The sequence below is a fragment of the Papio anubis genome, chromosome 2, assembly GCF_008728515.1.
Source record: "Papio anubis isolate 15944 chromosome 2, Panubis1.0, whole genome shotgun sequence".
Lineage (NCBI taxonomy): Eukaryota > Metazoa > Chordata > Mammalia > Primates > Cercopithecidae > Papio > Papio anubis.
Genome location: NC_044977.1, coordinates 141,961,324 through 141,987,046, shown reverse-complemented (window position 1 = coordinate 141,987,046; position 25,723 = coordinate 141,961,324). Strand labels below are relative to the sequence as shown.

At 37.3% G+C, this 25,723-nt stretch overlaps 1 protein-coding gene and 1 pseudogene across 4 annotated transcripts in view; one reads left to right on the top strand and one right to left on the bottom strand.

Moving 5' to 3' along the window:
- The window catches only part of RNF13 (ring finger protein 13), a 159,149-nt gene that overhangs the window by 128,669 nt on the left and 4,757 nt on the right, over positions 1-25,723 (top strand). The window lies entirely within an intron of this gene.
- Positions 9,690-12,126, bottom strand: LOC110742635 (annotated as a pseudogene).

The window sequence follows — 25,723 nt, the reverse complement described above, 5'->3', positions numbered from 1 at the left end:
GATTCTTGGGGATTTCCTATAGAGCAGATTGTATTAGCCTGTTCTCACACTACTATAGGAAATACCCAGGACTGGGTAATTTATAAATGAAAGGTTTAATTTACTCACAGTTCCATATTGCTGGAGAAGCCTTAGGAAACTTATAATCATGGTGGAAGGCAAAGGAGAAGCAGACATCTTCTTCATAGGGCATCAGGACGGAATGAGGGCAAGCAGGGAAATACCAGATGCTTATAAAACCATCAGATCTCGTGAGACTCACTATCATGAAAACAGCATGGGGGAAACTGCCCCCACGATCCAATTACCTCCACCTGATCCTGTCCCTGACATGTGGGGATTATGTGTATTATAATTCAAGATGAGATTTTGGGTGGAGACACAGCCAAACCATATCACAGATCATGTCATCTGTGAATAAGTGTAGTTTTACTTCTTTCTTTCCAACATGGATTTATTTCATTTTCTTGTGTAACTGCTTCTAGAACTTACAGTACAATATTGAATAACAGTGGTGAAAGTGGCCATTCTACTTTCTTTCTGATTTTAAGGCAAAAACTTGCAGTCCTTCACCAGTGAGTATTTTAGCTGTCAGTCATTGTTGTTGTTTTTAATAAATGCCCTTTATCAAGTTGATGAAGTCCCCTACTATATAGGTTCATTTTTTTGGCATGTTGAAATCTACTTGTTCCAGCATTATTTGTTGAAAAGACTGTCCTTTCTCCCTTGAATCACCTTTGCTCCACTGTTAGAGGGCAGTTGACTATATTTGTGTGAGTCTTTTTCTGGAATCTCTATTCTGTCCCGTTTATCTGTTTATTCCTTCACCAGTACCACACCGCCTTGATTACTGTACTTTTGTTTTGTTCTGAGATGGAGTCTTACTGTGTTGCCAGGCTGGAGTGCAGTGGTGCAATCTCAGCTCACTGCAACCTCTGCCTCCCAGGTTCATGCAATTCTCCTGCCTCAGCCTCCCGTGTAGCTGGGAGTACAGGCATGTGCCACCATGCCTGGCTAATTTTTTTTGTATTTTTAGTAGAGACGGGGTTTCACCATGTTGCTAGGCTGGTCTCGAACTCCTGACCTCAAGTGATCCGCCTACCTCCGCCTCCCAAAGTGCTGGGATTACAGGTGTGAGCCACCGTGCCGGCTGATTACTTTACAGTAAGTCTTAACATGGGGTAGTGTCAGTTCATTGACTTTGTTTTTTCAGTATGGTGTTGGCTGTTTTGGTCTTTTGCCTTTCCTTATGTACTTGTGAACTAGTTTGTTATCCAAAAAAATAAATTGCTGAGATTTTGATTGGGATTGCATTGAATTTATAAATCAAGTTGGGAATCCTGCTTGGTCATGGTGTATAATTTTTTATATACGGATATTCAGTTTTCTAATTTTGTTTAGGATTTATCGTCTATGTTCATGATAGTTACTAGTCAGTAGTTTTCCTTTCTTGTGATGTCTTTGCCTAGTTGTGAGATTTGGATAATAACTGGCTTCACAGAATGAGTTATGAAGTATACCCTCTGCTGTTTTCTGGAAGAAATTGTAAAGAATTTGGGTAATTTCTTTCCTGAGTGTTTGGCAGAATTCACTAGTGAACCTATCTGGATATGGTGTCTGATGTTTTGGAAGGTTATTAGTTATTGGTTCAGGTTCTTTAATAGACCTAGGCCTATTCAGATTGTATATTTCTTTTTGTGTAGCTTTTGGCAGATTGTGCCTTTCTGAGTAATTGGTACATTTTATCTGTTACCAGATTTGTAGGCATAGAATTGTTTAGTATTCCTTTATTATTGTTTTTATATTTATAGGATTAATAGTGATGACCCCTTTTCTAAAATTTTTGATATTAATAATTTGTATCTTTTGTCTCTTTTTCTTGGTTCATCTAGCTAGATATCGATTTCGTTGATCTTTTCAAAGAACAATATTTTGGTTTTGTTGATTTTCTGTATTGAATTTCTGGTGTTTTTTGGTTGCGTGTGTGTGTGTGGTGTTTTTTTTTTGTTTTTTGTTTTTTGTGGTTTTTTTTTGAGACAAGGTCTCACTCTGTCACCTAGGCTGGAGTGCAGTGGCACAACCATGGCTGACTGCAGTCTTGACTTCCCAGGCTCAACCAACCCTTCCACCTCAGCCTTCCAAGTAACTGGAACTACAGGTGTGTACCACTGTGCCCGGCTAATTTTTTTATTTTATTTTTTTAGTGACAGGGTCTCACAATGTTGCCAGGTCTGAATTCCTTTCCTCAAGTGATCCTCCTACTTTGGCCTCCCAAAGTGCTGGGATTACAGGCATGAGCCACCACACCCAGCCTGATTTTCTGCTTTTACTTGCATTGATTTGTTCAATTTTTATTTCTTTTTTTCTGCTTACTTTGAATTTAATTTGCTCTATTTCTAGTTTCCTAAAGGTAAAGCTTAGATTATTGATTTTAGCTCTTTCTCCTTTTCTAATATATATATTCAGTGCTATAAATTTCCCTGCACTGCTTTCATTGCATTTTACAATTTTTTAGTTATATGTAATAGTTGTACATATTTATGGCATACATGTTATATTTTGATACATGCATACAATATGTAATGATCAAATCAGGATAATTGGGATATTCATCACCCCAAGCAATGATCATTTTTGTGTATGTGTTGGGAATAATTCAAAGCTTCTCATCTAGCTATTTGAAATATATAACTTTACTGTTAACTATAGTTGCCTCACCATACTATCAAAAACTAGAACTTATTCCTTCTAACTGTTTCTGTACCCAGTAGCCAACCTCTCTTCACTACCCGCTTCCACCCTTCCCAGCATCTGGTAACCACTAGTTTGCTCTCTACCTCCATCAGATCAGTTTTCTTAGTTCCCACATACGAGTGAGAACATGGGATATTTGTCTTTCTGGGCTTGGCTTCTGTCACTTGGCATCATGTCCTCTAGTTCCATCCATGTTGCTGCAAATAACAGGGTTTTATTTTTTTATGGCTGAATAGTATTCCATTGTGTGTATATACCACATTTTCTTTATCCATTCATCCATTGATAGATACTTAGGTTGATTCCATATCTTGGCTATTGTGAATAGTGCTGCAGTAAACATGGAAGTACAAGTATCTCTTCAATATACTAATTTTCCTTTCTTTTGGACACATAGCCAGCAATGGGATTGCTGGGTCATATGGTAGTTTCATTTTTACTTTTTTGAGGAACCTCAATACTGTTTTCCCTAGTAGCCATACTAATTTATATTCCCACCAGCAGTGCACGGGTGGTCCCCTTTCTCCCACCACATCACATGTTCCTCTTGCATCGTACAATACAGTCATCTCTTCCCAATAGTATCCAAAGTCGTAACTCATTCTGGCATCAACTCAAAAATCCAAAGTCTAAAGTCTCATCTGAGACTCAAGACACATTTCCTTCCACCTATTAGCCCGTAAAATCAAAAACAAATTCTTAACTTCCAAGATACAATGGTGGTGCAGGTATTAGGTAAACATTCCCATTCCAAAAGGGAGGAATTGGCCAAAAGAAAGGGAAATAGGCCCCACACAGGTCTGAAACCTAGCAGGGCAGACATTAAACTTTAAAGCTCCAACATAATCTTTGACTCTGTGTCCCACATCCAAGGACACTGGTGCAAGGGGTGGGCTCCCACGGCCTTGGGAAGCTCCATCCCCGTGGCTCTCACAGGTTGGAGTCTGGTGTCTATGCCTTTTCAATGCTGAGGGTGCAAGCTTCTGGTGGCTCTACCCTTCTTGGTCTGGACGGTAGCAGCCCAGTTTCCATAGCTTCACTAGACTGTCCTGGTAGGGAGTCTGTGTTGGGGATCCAACCTCACATTTCCCCTCAATACTGCACTAGCAGAGTTTCTGTCTGGGGGCTACGTCCTGTGACAGACTTCTGCCTGGGACCCAGGCTTTCTAATACATCCTCTGAAATCTAGGTTGGAACCTGGCAAGCATTCTTTTCTTTTGAATACTGCACACCTACAGCCTTAATACCACATGGAAGCTACCAAGGATTACAGCTTGTGCTCTCCAGAGCAGTGCCCCAAACTGTACCAGGGTCCCTTTGGAGCTGAGGCTGGAGCTGGAGCAGCCAGGATGCAGGGAGCAGCCTCTTAAGATGGTGCAGGGCAGTGGCTCCCCAGGCCTGACCCACTAAACCATTTTTTCCTCCTAGGCCTCTGGGCTTGTGATGGGAGGGGCTGACTTTTGAGGCTTTTTTTTTTTTTTTTTAATTGTCTTAGATATTAGCACTTGGCTCTCTTTTAGTAATGCTAATCAAAAGTGGTTGGTTCACAGCCCACTTGTATTCTTTTGAATGCTGCACACCTACAGCCTTAATACCACATGGAAGCCACCAAGGATTACAGCTTGCACTCTCCAGAGTAGCTATTGTAAATGAGATTACTTTCTTGATTTATTTTTCAGATTGTTTGCCGTTGGCATATACAAATGATACTGATTTTTGTATGTCGATTTTGTATCCTGCAACTGTACTGAATTTGCTATTAGTTCTAACATTTCTTTTCTTTTTTCTTTGTTCTTTTTTTTTTTTGAGATGGAGTCTAGCTTTGTCGCCCAGGCTGGAGTGCAGTGGTAAGATCTCGGCTCACTGCAACCTCCACCTCCCAGGTTCAAGCAATTCTCCTGCCTCAGCCTCCCAAGTAGCTGGGACTACAGGTACCCACCACCATGCCCAGCTCATTTTTGTATTTTTAATAGAGATGGGGTTTCACCATGTTGGCCAGTCTGGTTTCAAACTCCTGACCTCAAGTGATCCACCTGCCCCAGCCTCCCAAAGTGTTAGGATTACAGGCGTGAGCCACCATGCCCAGCCTCTAACAGTTTCTTGATAGAGTTTTCTTTGGTTTTTAAAATATACAATCATGTCGTCTGTGAACAAGGTTAATTTGACTTCTTCCTTTCCAGTTTGGTAGTTTTCAGCAGTGAAGCCATCCAGTCCTGGGCTTTTTCTTTGATGGGAGACTTTTAATTACTGTTTCAGTTTAATTACTTGCTATTGGTCTGTTCAGACTTTCTTTTTCTTTATGGTTCAGTCTCAATAGGTGCTACATGTCTATGAATTTGTCCATTTTTTCTAGGTTATCTAATTTGTTGGCATATAATTATTCATAAAATCTCTAATGATTCATTATATTTCTAGTATATTGATTGTAATGTTTTTGTTTCATTTATACTTTGAGTGTTTTCTCTTTTTTTCGTTAGTCTAGCAAAAAGTATGTTGACTTTATCTTTTCAAAAAACAATTTTTTCTTTCAGTTATCTTTTGTATTTTTTCAGTCTGAATTTTATTTCTGCTCTGATCTGTATTATTTCTTTCTACTAATTTTAGATTTTGTTTATTCTTGTTTTTCTAGTTCCTTGAGGTGGATGGTTCAGTTGTTTATATGAAGGTTTTCTCCTTTTTTGATGGAGGTGCTTATTGCTATGAACTTCCTACTTAGTATTGCTTTTGCTTGTCCCATAGATTTTGATGTGCTGTGTTTCCATTTTCATTAGCTCAAAAAAATTTTTATATTTCCTTTTTAATTTATTTATTGACCCATTTTTTTTTTTTTATTCAGGAGCATGTTTAATTTTCACATATTTATAGTTTTCAAAGTCCCCCCGCCCCCCGCCTTTTTTTTTCTAAGACAGTGTCTCACTCTTTTGCCCAAAGCTGGAGTGCAGTTGCACAATCTCAGCTCAGTGCAGTATCAACCTCCCAAGTAGCTAGGAGGTCAGGCATGTACTACCACACCCAGCTAACTTTTTTGTAGAGATGAGGTTTTACCATGTTGCCCAAGGCTGGTCTCGAACTCCTGGACTCAAGTGATCTGCCTGCGTCAGCCTCCCAGATTGCTGGGATTACAGGCATGAACCACCACACTTGGTCCAAAGTTCCTCTTTAAAAAAGAATAAAAATCTAATTTTATTCCGCTGTGGTCAGAAAAGATACTTGTTATGATTTTGACTTTTTTGAGTTTGCTGAGACTTGTTTTTTCTCCTAATGTGATCTGTCCTGGGGAATGTTCCATGTGCTGATGAGAAGAATGTATATTTCACAGAGTTGGATGAAGTGTTCTGTAAATGTCAGTTATCATTATATAGTGATGCTTTTTGTCTTTTTTTATAGTGTTTGATGTTTATCTGATATAAATATAGCTATTATTGCTCTTTTTTGTTTTCCAATTGCATGGAATATCTTTTTCTACCCCTTTACTTTCAGTCTATGTGTCTTTATAGGTAAAGTGAGTTTCTTATTGGCAGCAGATCATTGGGTTCTGTTTTTCTATTCATTTAATCACTCTTTGTCTTTTAATTAGAACATTTAGTTCATTTACAGTGTTATTATTGGTAGGTGAGAACTTAAAAACTCCTGTCATTTTGTTGTTTGTTTTCTGGTTGTTTTGTAACTCTTCTTTTACTTTCTTTGTTTTTGTTTTTGTTTTTTTTTTTTTGAGACAGAGTCTTGCTCTGTCACCCAGGCTGGAGTGCAGTGGCCAGATCTCAGCTGACTGCAAGCTCCGCCTCCTGGGTTTACGCCATTCTCCTGCCTCAGTCTCTCAAGTAGCTGGGACTACAGGTGCCCGCCACCATGCCCGGCTAGTTTTTTGTGTTTTTTAGTAGAGATGGGGTTTCACTGTGTTAGCCAGGATGGTCTCGATCTCCTGACCTCGTGATCCGCCCGTCTCGGCCTCCCAAAGTGCTGGGATTACAAGCGTGAGCCACCGCACCCGACCCTTCTTTTACTTTCTTTTCTTTCTTTCTCTTTCATCTTTCTTTATGATTGTGCAGATTTCTCTGGTAGTATGTTTTAATTCCTTGCTGTTTATTTTTAGTGTTTCCTATTATAGGTGTTTTGCTTTGTGGTTACTATGAGGCTTATAAAAAACATCTTATAAGTTATTTTGAATATATGAGAACTCAATGTTGATCACAAAGAAAAAGACAAAAAACTTTACATTGTAATTTCATCCCCCAACACACATTTTGACCTCTTGTTGACACAATTTACATCTTTTTATATTGCCTGACTTTTAACAGATAGTCGTAGTTTTTATTTTGGTAGATTTAGTCTTCATACTAGAGATACCACAGTTACAATATTAGAGTATTCTAAATTTGTATACTTTTACCAATGACTTTTATAACTTCAGATATTTTCTTGTTGCATGTTAGTGTCCTTTTGTTCCAGACTGAAGGACTACCTTTGACATTTTTTATAAGATGAATTCCTTCAGCTTTTGTTTGTTTTCAAAAGTCATTATCTCTCATTTATGGTCGAAGGATAGCTTTGCTGGGGACAGTATTCTCAGTTGGCAGTTTTTTTTTTTTTCCTTTAGCTTTTTAGTATGTCATCCCACTCCCTTCAGGCATGTATGGTTTCTACTGGATGTCCATTAACAGATGAATTAGAGCTCTTCATATGTTATGCTTCTTCTTTTTTTCCTGCTTTTATGCTCCTCTTTTTGTTTTTGACTTTTGAGAATTTGATTATTGTATGCCTTGGGATGGTCTTATTGGGGTTTAATCTGTTTGGTAATCTTTGGCCTTCCTGTGCCTGGATATTTATCTTTCTATAGATCTGGAAAGTTTTCTGTTATTATTTCTTTAAATAAGCTCTCTACCCCTTGCTCTTTCTGAACTCTGTCTTGAAGGACAATGACTCTTAAATTTGCTCTTTTTGGGCTATTTTCTAGATATTACATGTGTTCTTCCTTTTTATTCTCCTATGTCTCCTCTCTTTATATATTTTCAAATTGTCTTTGAGCTCACCAATTCTTTCTTCTGCTTGATTAGTTCTGTTAAAACCCTCTCATGCATTTTCATTTCAGCCAATGTATTTCACAGTTCCAAGATTTCTATTTTTTTAATTTTTTAAATCTCTTTGTTAAATTTTTCTGGTAAGTTTCTAAAGTGTTTTACTCTGCTATCTTGGAGTTCCCCAGGTTTTTCCAAAATTGCTATTTTGAATTCTTGATCAGAGAACTTACACATCTTCATCTCAGGTTGGTAGGGTGTCACTGGCTCCTTGCTTTGTAAATTTGGGAAGGTCGTGCTTCCCTATTTGATGTTGTTTCTTACAGATGTACATTTATGTCTTCACATTGATTTGTTATTTATTCTAGTTTTTGCTGTCTGCCTTTGCTTGGTCTTTCAGGTATGGTTTGTTGCATTCTCTTAGACTTAGATCACTGCCTTCTTTTCAGCACTAGATGGCACCCTAAGCCCAGGTTTGCTTGGCTTTCACAAAAGTTCAGAGCACTGACCATCTAGGGTTAGGGGATGTTCCAAAGGGGATTCCCTGGCTGGGGTTGGTGGGGAAGGGAATTAGCTAGGAGTTTGTGCCCAGAGGACCCGTGGAATGTGCTTCCTACTGCTGCTGATCCACTGTCCCTCTGATTTGGCGTCTTCTTTGGCTGACATAAAGAACAGCCCCAAGTTTCCTTTGCTGGAGTTGCTAGCCCTACTTCCACGTTTGTCCATAGCTGTCTTCAGATTTTCTCCCAACAGGCACTAGTAATGCTTCCTGTGGGTTGAGGCAGGAACAGCTTTCCTGCATAGTAACTTTAGACAGTGAGGAAACTGGCTCTCTACCTCAGTCTCAGTTTCTCCAGGATAGGAACCATAAGTCTTGGGAGACTTTTTTACTCAGTGCCTAATAACTTAAGGGAGGGGCATCATGAATAGAGAAGTCCGTTCTCTCTTCTGCTCATAATTTTTCTTTTCTTTGTGCCACCAAGGATTGTCACAGCCTCAGTTTTGAGTTCTGGAATATTAGTGGTGATAATGTTGTCACTGTATAGTTGTTTTTCATTTTCTGTATGGAAAAAATCAACTCAGATTGCTTCTACTCTGCCATTTTGGTAACACCACTGCATTTTACAAATTTTGATATGTTGTATTTTTATTTTCACATAGCTGAAAATATTTTCAAATTTCTCTTGAGATTTCTTCTTTGACCTACTTGTTATTCAGAAGTGTGTTTTTTAATCTCCACATGTTTTGGAATTTTCCAGCTATCTGTATTTATATATTTCTAGTTTAACTCCATTGTGGTCTGCATGGTAATATTGTAAGATTCTTAGTTTTTTAAAAAATTTGTTAAAGTATACTTTATGCCCCAGAATGTGGTCTCTCAGTGGATGAATGTTCCATGTAAGCTGGAAAGGAATGTATATTCTACTTCTTGTTGGATGATAAAGTAGTGTGTACGTCAGTTAAATCCAGTTGACTGGTGCTGTTGAGTTCAGCTGTGACCTTACTTCTTTTCTGCCTGCTGGATCTATTTCAGATAGAGGGGTGTTGATGTCTCTAACTATAATAGCAGATTCATCTGTTTCTCCTTGCAGTTCTATCAGTTTTTGCCTTATATATTTTGGCAGTCTATTAGGTGCATACACATTAAATATTGTTTTTTTATATATATATATAATTTTTTAAATTTTTTATTTATTTTGAGACAGAGTCTCACTCTGTTGCCCATTCTGGAGTGCAGTGGTGTGATCTCAGGTCCCTGCAGCCTCTGCCTTCTAGGTTCAAACAATTCTCCTCCTTCAGCCTCCCGAGTAGCTGGGACTATAGGCAAGGACCATCATGCCCGGCTAATTTTTGTATCTTTTAGTAGAGACGGGGTTTCACTATATTGGGCCAGGCTGGTCTCGAACTCCTGACCTCAAGTGATCCACCAGCCCCAAAAGTGCTGGGATTACAGGCATGAGCCACCGTGCCCGGCCATATTGTTTTTTTGTGTTTTTTTTTTTTGAGAATTGATCCCTTTGTTATTATGTAATGCCTCTCTCTTTGTGATGATTTTTCTTGCACTGATGTCTGCTCTGTCTGAAAATATGCTTACTCCCACATTTTTTGGATTAGTGTTAGCGTGATATTTTTGTCAATCTCTTTACTTTTAATCATGTGTCTTAATTTTTTTTACTTTATTAAAATACTGAGTTTTATTTCACTGTATATTTTTGCCTCCCCACCACTTCCATGTCTGACCACCACTACTACTATGTCCTGTCATAACATTCCATACATACTAAAAACCAAGCAAAGGGTGGAGTTCCATCTTTAAAAACTAAAGAGGCATTTTGGAAAACACATTTTTGGCAACAGAGCCTGGACAACATTTATCAAACACAGTAGGGAAAGTTCTCACTCTGCATTATAAAAAGGACAGCCAGATATCAACTGTTACAGAAGTGAAATAAGATGGAACATTTTTAACAAATTGTTTAAACTATTTTCCTAAAGAGACTTCCTCCACTGCCAGATTTTGAATAGCTTCCTGGTCAGTCACCCGGAAGCATTCTTCACAAAATTGATGAACTGCTTGCATTTTAATGTCTTCTACAGAACTAGGTCCTTTTCGTGTTTTAGGAGTTTTTTTCCTGTTTTTTGAAAGATTCTTGTCCTTTTGATCTTGGTGTTGATGGTTTTCAGTCTTTTCCATTCTGATTTGTCTTTTGTGCATTTTTGGCTGGAGTATCTCGTATAGATTTCCTCACTGGCACTTTTTCTTCAGTTTCCTCATCATCAAAATCATCATCCTCGTCATTTTCATCATCATCATCTTCATCAGCAGCAAGTTGTACTTTTTTCTGTGGAATCTTTCTACCATAAACTTACGAGTTTCACATCCTCCTCCTCTTCATCTTCTAACTCTGCATCTTCCTCCACAGCTACTAAGTGCTGTCCACTAATATGCACTGGCCCTGAAGCACACTTCAACTGTAAGATCACTGGTGGTGTTATTTCAAGGCCCCCAAAGGAAACCATTGGCTTTACAGACATTTTCAAAGTTGCCAGTGTTACTTTAATTGGACTGCCTTCATAATTCATTGCCTCTGCTTCAACAATATGCAATTTATCATTTGCACCAGGTCCTGAACTGACTGTTCTTAAAGATAACTGGTGCTCATTTTCATCATTATCCACCTTAAAGTGATCATCTTTGTTGGCCTTTTGTTCACAACTGAAAAGATAGTTCTGGGGCCTCAGGGGGCTCATGTTCATGTCCATCAAATCTTCCATGGGGTGGTGGCATGCACTTAGGTGGGAGAGGTGAACAGAGATAAACAACTACTGCTCCAGAGAACAGCCGCGCAGGATGGGAATCACGCCAGGGTATGTGTCTTCATATTTAAAGTGGGTTTCTTTTCAACAAAATCTAGCTGGTCTTATTTTTGGATCTGATCCACTCTGACAATCTGTCTTTTAATTAGCATATTTAGGACATAGATATTTAAAATGATTATGAATATAGTTGAGTTAATATCTATTATATTTGTCATTGTTCTGTATTTGTTGCCCCTGTTTCTGTTTTTGTTTCAATCTTTTTTCACCATTTGTGGTTTTAATTAAGCATTTCATATGATTCCACTTTCCTTTCTTAGCATATTAATGTTATTTATGTGTGTGTTTTCTTTTTTAGTGGTTGCCCTAGAGTTTGCATTATACATTTACAACTAATCCAATTTGACTCTCAAATAACACTATACTTCTTTGTGGGTAGTGCAAGTTCCTAATAATAACAAAATATTCCTAATTTCTACTCTCCCTTATATCATTGCTGTTATTCATTTCACTTATATATGTTATACATTAATAGCATAATTGAATATATTATTACTGTTATTATTTTGAACGAACTGCTATTTGTTTGTTCACAAGTAAAATCAACTAAGAATAAGAAAAGTAGGAGTTTTTATTTTACTTTTACTTATTTCTTCTCCAGGACTTTTCCTTTCTTTATGTAGATCTAAGATTTTGACCTATATCATTCTTCTTCTCTTTAAAGAACTTATTTTAACATATCTCGCAAGTCAGTTCTGTGGGCAAAAATTACCTCAAATTGTGTTTTAAAAAGTTTTTATTTTTTCTTCACCTTTTTTTTGCTTGCATTTTTTATTGTAAAAAACACATAATAAATTTAAAATCTTAGCCATTTTTAAGTGTACAGTTCAATAGTGTTAAGTATATTTACATTATCGTGCAACTGATCTCTAGAATTTTTTCATCGTGTAACACTTAAGACTTTGTACCCACTAAACACTAATTAAATTCCCTCTCTTCTCTCCAGCCCTTGCTAACCACATTTTTTTTTTTTTTTTTTTTTTTTTGAGACGGAGTCTTGCTCTGTCGCCCAGGCTGGAGTGCAGTGGCGCAATCTCGGCTCACTGCAAGCTCCGCCTCCCGGGTTCACGCCATTCTCCTGTCTCAGCCTCCCGAGTAGCTGGGACTACAGGTGCCCGCCACTGCGCCCGGCTAATTTTTTCTATTTTTAGTAGAGACGGGGTTTCACCATGGTCTCGATCTCCTGACCTTGTGATCCACCCGCCTCGGCCTCCCAAAGTGCTGGGATTACAGGCGTGAGCCACCGCGCCCGGCGCTAACCACATTTTTGCTGTTTATTTTCTACAATTTGACTACTTTAGATATTTCATATGAGTGGATTCATACAGTATTTGTTCTTTTGCAACTGGCATATTTTGCTTAGCATAATGCCCTAATGGTTCACCTGTGTTGTGGCACGTGAGACAATATTCTTTTTTAAAAAAAAAATATTTCATAATACTCCATTTTATGTATATACCATTTTTCCTTTTCCATCCATTGTCAATAGACATTTGGATTGTTTCCATTCTACCCCTTGTCTATTATAAATAATGCTTTTGTGAACATGGGTGAAAATTTATCTTTAAGATCCTGCTTTGAATTCTTTTTGGATATATATCCAGAAGTGGGATTGCTGAATCATATTCTAATTGTATTTTGAATTTTAGAAGTATCTCCTTACTGCTTGCTCTCTGTACTACCTGCACCATTTTACATTCCCATCACCAGTGCACAAGGGTTCTCCACATGCTGAACACTTACATTCTGCTCTTTTGATAGTGGCCATTCTAGTGAGTATGAGTTGATGTCTCATTGTTTTGATTTGCATTTCCCTGATGATTAGTGATGATGAGCATCTTTTCAAGTATTTATTGGCTATTCATATATCTTCTTTGGAGAATTTTCTATTCAAGTCATTTTCTCATTTTTTAATTTTTGTTTTGTATTTTTACTGTTGAGTTGTAGAAGTTCCTTATATAGTCTGGATATTAACCCCAAATCAGATACATGAGTTGCAGTTATTTTTGCCCAGTCCGTAAGTTGCCCTTTCACTCTGTCGATCATGTCTGTTTATGCACAAAAGTTTCTTGTAGTCCCATTTGTCTATTTTTTTTTTGTTGCCTGTGCTTATGGTGTCACTTCCAAGACATAATTCTCAAATCCAATATCCTGAAGTTTTTCCCCTATATTTTTTTCTAGGAGTTTCATAGTTTTAGGCCTTATATTTAGGTCTTTAATCCCTTTTGAGTTAATTTTATGTAAGGTGTAGGTTAAGGTCCAACTTATTTTATTTATTTATCTATTTATTTAGGCATGTGGATATCCCAGTTTTCCCAGTACCATTTGTTAAGGAGACTGTCCTTTATTCACTGTGTCATCTTGGCATCCTTGTCAAAAGTCATTTGGCCATATATACAAGGGTTTATTCCTAGGCCGTAAATTCTGTTCCATTGGTGTATGTATCTAGTACCATACCATCTTAATTACAGTTGCTGTGTAGGATGTTTTGAAATCAGGGAGTATGAGTTTTCTAATTTTGTTCTTTTTCAAGATTGTTTTGGCTATTTATAGTCCCTTGAGAATTTCAGGATGCTTTTTTTCTGTTTCTGCAAAAAATGTCATCAGTATTTTGATAAGGATTACATTGAATCTGTAGATCACTGTGGGTAGCATGGATAGTTTGACAATGTTAAGTCTTTCAATCTATGAGCCTGGAATATCTTTCCGTTTATTTCTATCTTCTTTGATTTTCTTGTGGCAGTGTTCAGTTTGTAGTGTGGAAACCTTTTACCTTCTTAGTTGAGCTTATTTGTAAGTATTTTATCCTTTTTGTTGCGATAAATGGAATTGTTTTCTTAATTTCCTTTTTTTTTTTTTTTTTTAACAGCTCCTTTGGTTGAGGGATTTCCTTTGTGAATTGATTGTTAGTGTATAGAAATGCAATTTTTGAATTTTGCTTTTGCATCCTGTAACTTTGCAGAATTTACTGATTTTAACAGTTTTTATGGAACATGTCATCTGTGAAGGGAATTAATTTTACTAATTTTCCAATCTGTATGTTTTCTATTTCATTTTCTTGTCTAATTGCTCTGGATAGACCTCCTAGTACTGTGTTGAATAGTAGTGGTGAGTGTGGGCATCCTTGCCTTATTCCTGCTCTTAGAGGGAAAGTTTCAGTCTTCTTTTGTTGACTATGATGTTAAATGTAGCCATCTCACATATGGCTTTTATTATGCTGGGGTAGTTTTTTTCTATTCCTAGTTTATTGAGTGTTTGTATCATGAGATTGTTGGATTTTGTCTGCATCAATTCAAATGATCATCTGGTTTTGTCCTTCATCTTGTTAATGTGGTGTATTAAATAGGATTATTTTCATATGTGTTTACTTCCTTTCGTTCCACAAATAAGTCCCACTGGTCATGGTGTATAATCCTTCTAATATACTGTTGAATTCAGCTTACTAGTATTTTGTTGAGGATTTTCACATCAGTATATTTAAGGGATATTTGCCTGCAGTTTTCTTTTCTTGTGTCTCTCATTTTGGTGTTAAGGTAATTCTGACCTCATAGAATGAGTTTGGAAGTGTTGCAGTTCTTTCAGAGAGTTTCTGTTTTGATTCCTTCGAAGAGTTTGAGAAGGATTAGTGTTAGTTCTTATTTAAATATTTGATAGACTTCTCCAATGAATCTGTCTGGTCCTGGCCTTTTTTGTTGGGAGGTTTTTAATTACTGTTTCAATTCTTTGCTAGTTATAGGTATGTTCACATAGATTTCTTATTTCTTCATGATTTAGTATTGGTTGGCTTCATGTTTCTAGGAATTTACCCATTTCTTCTAGATTATCTGGTTTCATTGTAATTTAATAGTAGCCTCATACTTCTTATTTCTATAACATCAGTTGAATGTCTTCTCTTTTGTTTGTAATTTTAGCTATTTCAATCTCCTCTCCATTTTAATTATTGCAGCTAAGGATTTGCTAATTTTGTTCATCTTTTCAGAATACCAACTGTTGGTTTTGTTGTATTTTTTCTATATTTTTTCCTATTTGTTTCATTTATCTCTGCTCTAAGCTAGTTGTGAATTTAGCTTATTTTTCTTTATTCCTTTAAGTGTAAGGTTAAGTTGTTGATTTGAGGTCTTTCTTCCTTTTTAATAAAACTTTCCTCTTAATACTGTTTCTGTTCCATTCCATCAGTTTTGGTATGCTGTGTTTTCATTTTCATTTATTTCCAGATATTTTCTAAATTCCCTTGTGATTTCCTATTTGACCCATTGGTTGTTTAAAACTGCATTAATTCCCATACATTTGTGAATTTGCCTGTTTTTTTGTTTTTGTTTTTTGGTTTTTTTGGCTATTGATTTGTAGTTTCATTGTGCTGAGGATGGAGAATTTATTTGTATGACTTCAATCTTCTTACATTTAAGGCTTTTTTTGTGGTCTAACATGTAGTCTCTCTTGGAGAATATTACATGTGCACTTGAGAAAATGTGTATCCCCTGTTGTTGGGTGGAGTGTTCTGTTTGTTTGTTAGTTCCAATGGGTCTAAAGAGTTATTCAAGTCATCTGTGTCTTCTGTTTGATCTTCTGTCTGGTTTTCTATTCTTACTGAAAGTGGGGTAATTGAAGTCGCCTGTTAGTATTGTGTTGCTGCTCATTTCTTCCTTCAATTTTTTTTTTTTTTTTTAAGGTGGAGTTTCCCTCTTTTGCCCAAGCTGGAGTGAAGTGGTGCAATCTTGGCTCACTGAAACCTCCTCCCCCTGGATTTAAGCGATTCTTCTGCCTCAGTCTCCTGAGTAGCTGGGATTATAGGCACCTGCCACTACACCTAACTAATTTTTTATATTTTTAATAGAGATGGGGTTTCACTGTGTTGGCCAGACTGGTCTCCTCACCTCCGGTGATCCACCCGCCTCAGCCTCCCAAAGTGCTGGAATTACAGGCGTGAGCCATCGCACCTGGCCATCTTCCTTCAGTTCTGTCAGTGTTGCTTCACATATTTGACTGCTTTGATGTTAGATGTGTATATATTTATTGTTATATCTTTTTGGTGAATTTACCATTGTATCATTATATAATGTCCCGCTCTTTCTCTTATGATAGTTTGTTTTCCTTAAAGTCTATTCTGTTTGATATATGTATGGCCGCTCCTGCTCTCCAGTTTCTCATTTGCATAGAATATCTTTTCCACCTTTTCACTTTTAGCCCATGTGTATTTTTTGTTTATTTGTTTGAGAAGGAGTCTCGCTCTGTCGCCCTGGCAGGAGCACAGTGGCGTGGTCTCGGCTCAACTGCAACCTCCACCTCCTCAGTTCAAGCAGTTCTCCTGCCTCAGCCTCCCGAGCAGCTGGGATTACAGGTGCATGCCACCGTGTCCAGCTAATTTTTTGTATTTTTAGTAGAGACAGGGTTTCACTATGCTGGCCAGGCTGGTCTTGAACTCCTAACCTCATGACCCGCCAGCCTTGGCCTCCCAAAGTGCTGGGATTACAGGTGTGAGCCACCGTGCCTGGCTCCCATGTGTTTTTAGATATAAAGTGATTTTCTTGTAGGCACCTTATCATTGGATCTCATATTTTTTAGCCATTCAATGTCTTGGTATGTTTGATCTTTTTACATTTAAAATAATTACTGACAGGAAAGGACTTAGTATTACTTTAGTGTATTTAATCCTTTTATGTTTAAAGCAATTACTGATAGGAAAGGACTTAGTATTACTTTTGTTCATTGTTTTTTGTCTGTCTTACAGCTTTGTCTTTCCTCTCACTGTGTTTTTTGTTGATTTTTTCTAGTGACGTTTTGATTCCCTATTTCCCTTTGTATATATTCTACAGATATTTTCCTCATGGTTACCCTTGCAATTCCATAAAACATCTTAAAAGTTCTAACAATCTATTTTAAACTGACATTTTAAATATTTAAATATTTCAAACTGATAAATTAACTTCAATCACGTATAAAAACCATGCTCCTTTACCTGTCTTTCTGCCTCCTCTTTTGTTATTGATGACTCAAATTGCATGTTTTTACATTGCTTATTTAATATAGATTATATTAAATAAGCTTTTAGAAAAATTCTGGGCCAGATGCAATGACTCATGGCTGTAATCACAGCACTTTGGGAGGCCAAGGTGGTGGATCACTTGAGTTCAGGAGTTTGAGACCAGCCTGAGCAACATGGCAAAACCCCATCTCTACAAAAAACACAAAAATTAGCCAGGCATGGTGGTGAGTGCCTGTGGTCCCAGCTACTTGGGGGACTGAGGCAAGAGGATGACTTGAGCCTGGGAGGTGAAGGTTGCTGAGAGTTGAGATCATGCCACTGCACTCCAGCCTGGGTGACAGAGCCAGACCTTGTCTAGAAAAAAAAAAAAAATTCTATACCAGATTTATAAGTGATTTACTCACCTACATTACAATACAGGATTCTGTATTTTTCTGTATATTTACCTGGGACTTATGTTTTTATTAATATATGGCTTTATGTTCCTGTTTATCAGCTTTTCACTTACTTGTAGGTGCTTTTTTAGAATTTCCTATAGAATAAGTCTAATGGTGATAAACTCCCTCAATTTTTATCTGAGAAAGTCTTAATTTCTGTTTTTGTTTGTTTCGAAAGGGCACTTTTGCTAAACATAGCATTCTTGATTGGCACCGCTTTTCTTTTGAATACATCATCCGACTTCCTAGCCTGCAGGATTTCTGCTAAGTCTGCTGAGAATCTAGTGTGAGCTCCTTTATATGTACTGAGTTGCTTTTTTTTGTTTGTTTGCTGCTTTCAAGATCTCTGTCACTAGACAGTTTAATTATGATACAATGATATGTCTCAGTGTAGATCCCTTAGATCCCTTTAAATTTATTGTGGTTGGATTTATCTGAGATTCTTGAATTCGTATATCCATATTTCCAACCATTATTTCTTCAAATAGGTCCGCTACCCTTTTCTTTCTTCTCCTTCTGAGGTTCCCATAATGCATGTTTTCTTCTATTTGATGCTATCCCAGAAGTCCCTCAGATTCTCTTCATTTTCCTTCATTCTTTTTTTCTTTTTTGCTCCTCTTCTTTTCTTTTTCTTCTTCTTTTTTTGGGGGATTTATCCTGCTTGATGTTCTCTGAACTTCCTGGATCTGTGGTGGGATCTGAAACCAATTTCAGGAAATCCCCAGTCATTGTTACTTTATTTATTGCTTCTGTTCTTTTCTCTTTTAATTTTCTTGATGTTTCCATTATGCATATGCTGCATTTTCTGTAGTTGTTCCACATTCTTGAATATTATTCCATTTTTTCCGTCTTTTTTCTCTTTGCTTTTCAGTTTTGTAAGTTTCTACTGACATGTCCTTAAGCTCAAAGATACTTTCCTCAAGATGTGTCCAGTATACTAATGAGCTAATCAAATGCATTCTTCATTTTTGTGTTTTTGATCTCTAGCACTTCTTTTTAATTCTTTCTCAGAATTTCCATCTCTTTGCCTACATTATCCAGCCATTGTTGCATGTTGCCTAATTTTTCCACTAGCACCCTTAGGATATTAACGGTCGTTGTTTTAAATTCCTGATCTGATAATTCCAACATTCCTGCCATATGTGAGTCTGTTTGTGATGCCTGCTCTGTCTCTTCAAGCTGTGTTTTTGCCTTTTAGTATGCTTTGTAATTTTTTGTTGAAAGCTGGACATGATGTACTGGTTGAAAAGAATTGCAGTAAATAGGCCATTAGTCATGTAGTAGTGAGGCACAGGGGAAGGGGAAGCATTCTATAATTTTATGATTATATCTGAACCTTTTTTTACAATTAGGACAGAATGAAGCTGTCACTCTGGTACCCAGGCTAGAATGCAGTGGCATAATCTTGACTCACTGCAGCCTCCACCTCCTGAGTTCAAGCCATCCTCCTGCCTCAGCCTCCCAAATAGCTGGGACTACTGGCATATACCACCATGCCTAGCTAATTTTTCTTTTCTTTTTTTTTTTTTTGGGGGGGGGGTAGAAATGGGGTCTCTCTCTGTTGCCCAGACTGGTCTTGAACATCTGGAATCAAGCACTCCTCCCACCCCAGCCTCCCAAAGTGCTGGGATTACAGAGGTGAGCCACCACACTTGGCCTGTCTCAGTCTTTAAGTGAGCCTGTGGCCCTAGAGTCTGAACTTCACAAGTGCTCCTCACTTCTTTTCCCAGATGGCTGGAGGGAGGTATCTTCTGTTCCACGTAGGTTAGAGCTGACTGGGGTTGGTTATTTTTTCCCTTTCCCCAGGTCAGTTAGATTCAAAACCATAGCAGATTATGATCTGGTAAAATAGTCTTCCTTGGGGGAAGGCCTTGTTTAGAACATAATGCTTCTCCCGACCACCCCTAATACCTGAGGGGATTTTTCCTGGTAGAGCTCCAGGAGGTAAAACTCACAAAAGCATTGGGTCCCCTGGAAGTTTTTTAACTCTCAGACTTGTCCACACTGAGTCTCTGGCAATTTGTTTATTACCGTTCAGGCTTTGCTACCAGTACTGGTTCTTGTAGTGGTTTTCTACTCAGGGTTTCTGCTAAGTTGTGACTGTATATCTGCTGTCTGTCAGAAAAGGGAATGCTTCTCAGCTCTTCTAAAGGAATACTTTTCAGAAGGCCCACAAAGCAGTGAACTGAGGATGCAAGTTGGGTGAGGAATTACTACCATGGCTATGGTTCCTAAGAAATCAGTGCATTCATGAGTTATTTGAAAAGGAACTGTTTTATTACCTCATGTCCAGAGATAAAGATCCTAAGGTCTGTACTGTAATAGCTTTGACTGAAGGAGACTGACAGTTGGTGTTATAGGTTGATTTGTATCATGGCACTCTTATCATTTGCCTGTAGCTGTAAATGCATAGGAGAACCATGCTTTAGTCCACCCTTGCCTCTCTCCACTGAAGTCGGTGTTGTTTGTACCATATGGGTTATTTGGGAGTAAGTTGGTTTGGGATGGGCATTGCACCAAATTAAAATTTGATAATTTCACATTTTAGGTCTTATAAGCATGTAACACATACTATTATGTAGTATGAAAGCAAACTGTGTACTTTGCATATATGAATTCAGTTAGTTTTCAGAGTAGCCTAATTAGGAAAGTACTGTCATGTCTGTTTTATGGATAAGGAATATGAGACTTAGAAAGGTCAAGTAAATTGCCTGAGGATACGCAAGCAGCTAAAGGTAAGTGGCAGGGCTGCAATTCAACCTCCTGACTCCAAACACTAGTAAATACTACCCTACTCTTTTCAGTCACTACCATTTCATGGCTTTCATTCTTCCCATTTTCCTTCTCTTGTCATTCCCTCCACCCCACCCCTACTTTTCCTTCTCCTCTTTAACTCACTATGTCAAAGAGAAAAGGAAATACCATTTTTGAGACAAACTGATTTGCTGAAAGTTCAAGTCTACTATCAGTATATAGTACTCATTTCATCATATTCTACATTAACAAGGTAAAATATCCATTTATATTTCTGCTTTTGTAAACTGGCATGCCCTTTATTCACATTTCAGTTAGGATCATACTATTTTATTATTGATTCGTATGCACTATTTAGAAGGAAATTTTACGTATGACTTCCTGTAGTCACCTTTTACACTCTGAGGGCTGCAACAAATATTAGACTAATCTAATCAACAAGCAGAAGTCATCTAGAAGCAATTCAGCTTTATGCAAAAATAATGTAGGCCCAGTGCCCCAAGTGTAACTGAGACGGACAGATTTTTTATTTAATTTCCTTTATATGTAGGGAGAAAAAACAAATTTTAGATTAGAATTACATAAATTTCAGTTTGTTGAAGTTGGCTCTGGAAGGGTGTTGTACACCCTCATTTCCTAGTGGCCTGAAAAAGAATAATAAAAGAAGAATAATGAACCTTCTGTACTTAGTATAAGGAAATGCCTTTTTTTTTTTTGAGACGGAGTTTCACTCTCGTCACCCAGGCTGGCGTGCAGTGGTGCGATATCGGCTCATCACAACCTCTGCCTCCAGGGTTCAAGCGATTCTCATGCCTCAGCTTCCCGAGTAGCTGGGATTACTGGCGTGCGTTACCACGCCCAGCTGATTTTGTATTTTTAGTAGAGACAGAGCTTCTCCATGTTGATCAGGCTGTTCTCAAACTCCCGACCTCAGGTGATCCGCCTGCCTCGACCTCCCAAAGTGCTGGGATTACAGACATGAGCCACCGTGCCTGGCCTAGGAAATGCTTTTTAAGTACTTGAGGTCTGGCACAATATTTACCATTCCAACACTCCCATTAACTTTGGTTTTTCTCCTCAGGATGATAAATCTGTATTCAGAAAGGTTTTGGGTACAGTTGTAGTTTATCTGCATAGATAATATCAACCAAGTTAGAACCAATAAAGAGTAATATAGAATGACTATTTAAAATACTATAGGGAAAAGTTGGTTTGTTTTTTTTTTTTTTAAGCTAGAGTACCCGAAGTGAAATTTGGCCAAAGCGGGTATCAATTCCTAGACTTAGGTTTTAACTTAAATGGATTTATTTATGGCCTCTAAGACAATCATTTTATTCTTACTGCATTCATGAAATAATTCACTAACACATTTCCCCCAAAGAGTTGCTAATGCAATGCTCTTTCGGTCAGTGGAGTCATCTGATTGTTTTAGCATATGCATTATCATCTCACCATCAGAATATATAAGAAATGTTTGACCTTTAATTGAAGTTGCAGAATATAGCTGCTATTGTGTAGCATTCTAGAAATATTTATAAAAATATGAAACCATGGGAGATGGGAATAAAAAGTGGTCTTCATCCCTGCTTTGTGTTAAATATCTGAAGAAAAAAATGTTCTGGCTTATGAATTGGAAACATTTTCATCCCTAGTAAACACGTAGCTGCTTAAGTGTATTTCTTAACACTGTGAATCATAGGGGAATATTTAAATGTGACCAAAAATTCTACATACATAACTTAGGAGGCAATATAATAAAACATAACAGCTAAGACTATGCAGAGGCTTTAGAGCCCAACAGACCTGGGCTGGAATTCTGGATCCCCCATTTATTGGCTGTGTCACCTTGTGCAAGTTTCTTAACCTTGCCAAACACCCATTCATGTGTAAATGTAACTAATAGTACCTACTTCACAAGGTGTGTGGTTGGGAGGGATTTAAATCAGTTTATGAAAAATGCCTACAATAGTGCTTGGCACATAGAACTCAACAAGTAGTAGCAATTATTATTACAAAAGCGAAACAACCTCTTAAATAAAAATAAAATATTAGTGTCATCAAAATTCAGTCATTAAACATATTTTATGATTAAAAAGAAGACTGCCAAAATCATGAAGCAGTTGGAAAATAAAACCATTACACTTGAAATTTCAATAACAGTAAGTTGGAGCTAGTTGTATTTTTGTTTTAGAATTTTTTGGTTATCATGAGATTTGACATCTTAAGTAAAAGGTCTATTTGTTATACCATATTCTGGTGTGCTGTAGTGGTTTTGACAGGTACACATAGATGTTAGAAAAAAAAACCCTTTGGTTGTTGCAATTATCTCCTTATTGCATCTAATTGTACCGTGGAAGCCATGGAAGCCTTTAAGAGAACTTCTATAGGCTTAGAATGTAGTGAAAATTGTTCGGGGACTCTATAACATTTGTATTACCATAAAATCCCCACCCTTACCCTTACTCCTTCCCCACCCACCTGCAAAAAAACAAGAAAGAAAAAAAGAAACTATTCTAGTAATCAGCTGCTTCATTGTGCTAAAAAGTATTTCTGTTGTGGAAATATTTGGCAATGAACCAAAAAGAATTTGGCATTTGGAAATATCTTCCATTGGCATAGCTTGTAATACAGTTCACAGAAACTTTTAAAAACAACTTGAATATAATATCTGTAAACTTTCATATTTACCATACTTTGGGGACAGGATCTTAAATCTTCCTATCTTACTCATCTTCACTTTTGAAGTTCTTTCAGAAATGTTCATGCTGATTAACAGTTAAACGATTTAAGTATTAACTTACCCATTTCTAGCACATATAATAAATAGCCTTTTAGTTGTTTTCTTGCTTCTGAAGCAGCCAGCATCCTTACAAATTTTTTCATTACTCATTGTCCTCAAAAATTGCTCTTCAAGCAAAATGTGGTTTCCTGTATTTCCTGTGTCATTCAATTAATGTATTTATCCAAGTCTAACCATAAGAACTAGATACCACACACTGTTTCCTAACAGATAGAAAATCCTTATGTTTTCACTTAACATCCCTCTACTAAGCAGCTCTCTGGGAGCTGTCTCCCTTGTCCCATTAGTATGTTAAAGCAGCCAGATCCCTGAAATATAAATGATAAAAGTGGATTTCATATCTGACATTTTAAGTTACCAGGCATTTTTCCTTTATGGCTTAATCATTGAGATTTTTGAAGATAATATGTACAGGAGGGGAAAGATTCTTATTTCAGAGACTGGAAAAAAGCAACACAGCATTTTAGTAGATTGCATAAAAATGGAGCAATAGTTAATTTTTATAATTTTTTACTTTAGCTATTAAAGACTTCTTTTTTTATAACTACATTTTAATAGCTTTTAATCTAACCATAATAATAAATACTAGTTCCTTTGCCCAGGGTTTGGAAATAATCAGAAAGAGTTCTCAGGCAAATTTGGCTTTTAAAATATTTCATCCTGTTGTATTTTGTTGATTTCTTGGGAACTGGTATAGGGAAAAGAAGAATAAAAAATAAGATTCATTTATTTCTTATTTGCTAGAAAAAAAGCTGCTATTCATATCAAACACACTCTTGGACTACAGGGCAATTAAAAAGAAATCAATAGTAAGAAAAAAAGCTGCTATTGTTTTCTTCACTGGCAGAAGCAGCGTGTAAGTGGCAACTCATGACTCTAATGATGCATCATCCCTACGCAGATTACTTATAATACATATGTAAAGTCAGTATCACTAGTGACATCTATATGTATTTAACCCTGAATCTTCAATCTCTTTTATCTTTTATTTTGAGGAAACCTATTCTTGGTTTACTTGATACCTAGACTAGTTTGGTATAGTATTGAACAATTCTACATCAGTTTGTCTCCACTGTGACTATTTTAACTAGCTCAGTTTTAAGCCTTGTTTAGAAATGGTAATTCCTCTTTCTAAATCTAATTTTATGTCCAAATGTTTTTGGTACAGCCTGGCCAAATTCAGGTCCCCATCTAACTTACTTTCGTATTTATTCAAAGACTGAAAGAAGGCCACAAGGATGCAGCATGAATGAAGGGTGGACTAGTATGAGATGAGACAGGATGGCGGGGTAGGGGGATCAGATCATATATAGCTATATGAAGGCCATGATAAGGAGGTCAAATTTTATTCTCAGGGAAGCCATTTAAATTACAATGACATGATGTGATATTTCATTTTTAAAAGATCACTGTAGCTGCTGAAAACTACATGGGGCAGGAATAGATGGGAGACCAGAGAGGAGGCTCTTAGCATAATCTAGAAGATTAGACCAGAGTAATCAAGGCGATGGAGAGAAGGGGAAAGATTCAGAATATGTTTTGCAAATAAAAGGTTCCAGGATCTAGTGACAGATTGTACGAAGGCTCTAAGGAAAAGAAGCATCAAAGATATGCCTAGGCCTGATACTCAGTTCATGCCACTGCCTTGGCTGCCTAGGTCTTTGTGTGAGTCTTGTTACGAAGGGCCAGTGCTTTTCCGTATCTGATGAGCCAAAGTTTTGGGCTTGAAATGGGGAAAAATCATGGATGAACAAGTTTAGAGAGGAGACAATCTAAGTTCTGTCTGGCTACATGTTTTAACATTCCCAGACTGATGAGATTTACTTTAAAAGTACCTTCATGAAATTTTTCTGAAACTTTATTCTACAGCAGTGCCAAAAACATTCCAGACAAAAGTGGTCCTCTGTTGTTTCATGTAACAGACATGAATCTGATTTCTTCCACAACTTTTGACATCTTATCCAATAGTGAATTAGCAAAGTTTTGTTAGCCTGCAGGGGTTTCTATGAGGGTTTCTCACCTCAGCACCACTGACATTTAGATGGGATACTTTGGTTTAGGGGGCTGTTCAGTACATTATAGGATGTTTAGCACCATCCCTGGTCCACAAGATGCCAGCCGCAACTCTCAGTTATGAAAGCCGAAAATGTCTCTGGTTTAGGGGGCTGTTCAGTACAGTATAGGATGTTTAGCACCATCCCTGGTCCACAAGATGCCAGCCGCAACTCTCAGTTATGAAAGCCGAAAATGTCTCCAGATAACACCAAATGTCCTTGGGGAGCAAAATCATCCCCAGTTTAGAACCAAACTAAGCAACAGAATTTTCTAGCATGGTGCTAATAGTAACAAAACTAACACTTATTAAGCACTTGTTATGGCCCTTTTATCTTATACTACCAGAGCCAGTAGGTAATGTTTAAAATCTTATACATCATAAAAATAGATAAATGCCTTTAATTTCTATTTTAAATGTAATTATAAATCCAATCAACAATTGATGTTGGACCACAGCCTTTTGAGTATGAATCCACTGGCTGGATTTCCAAATTGCCATGGTACATGAAGCATTTTCTACCATTTTTAGTTTCAAGTATTTTAAAAT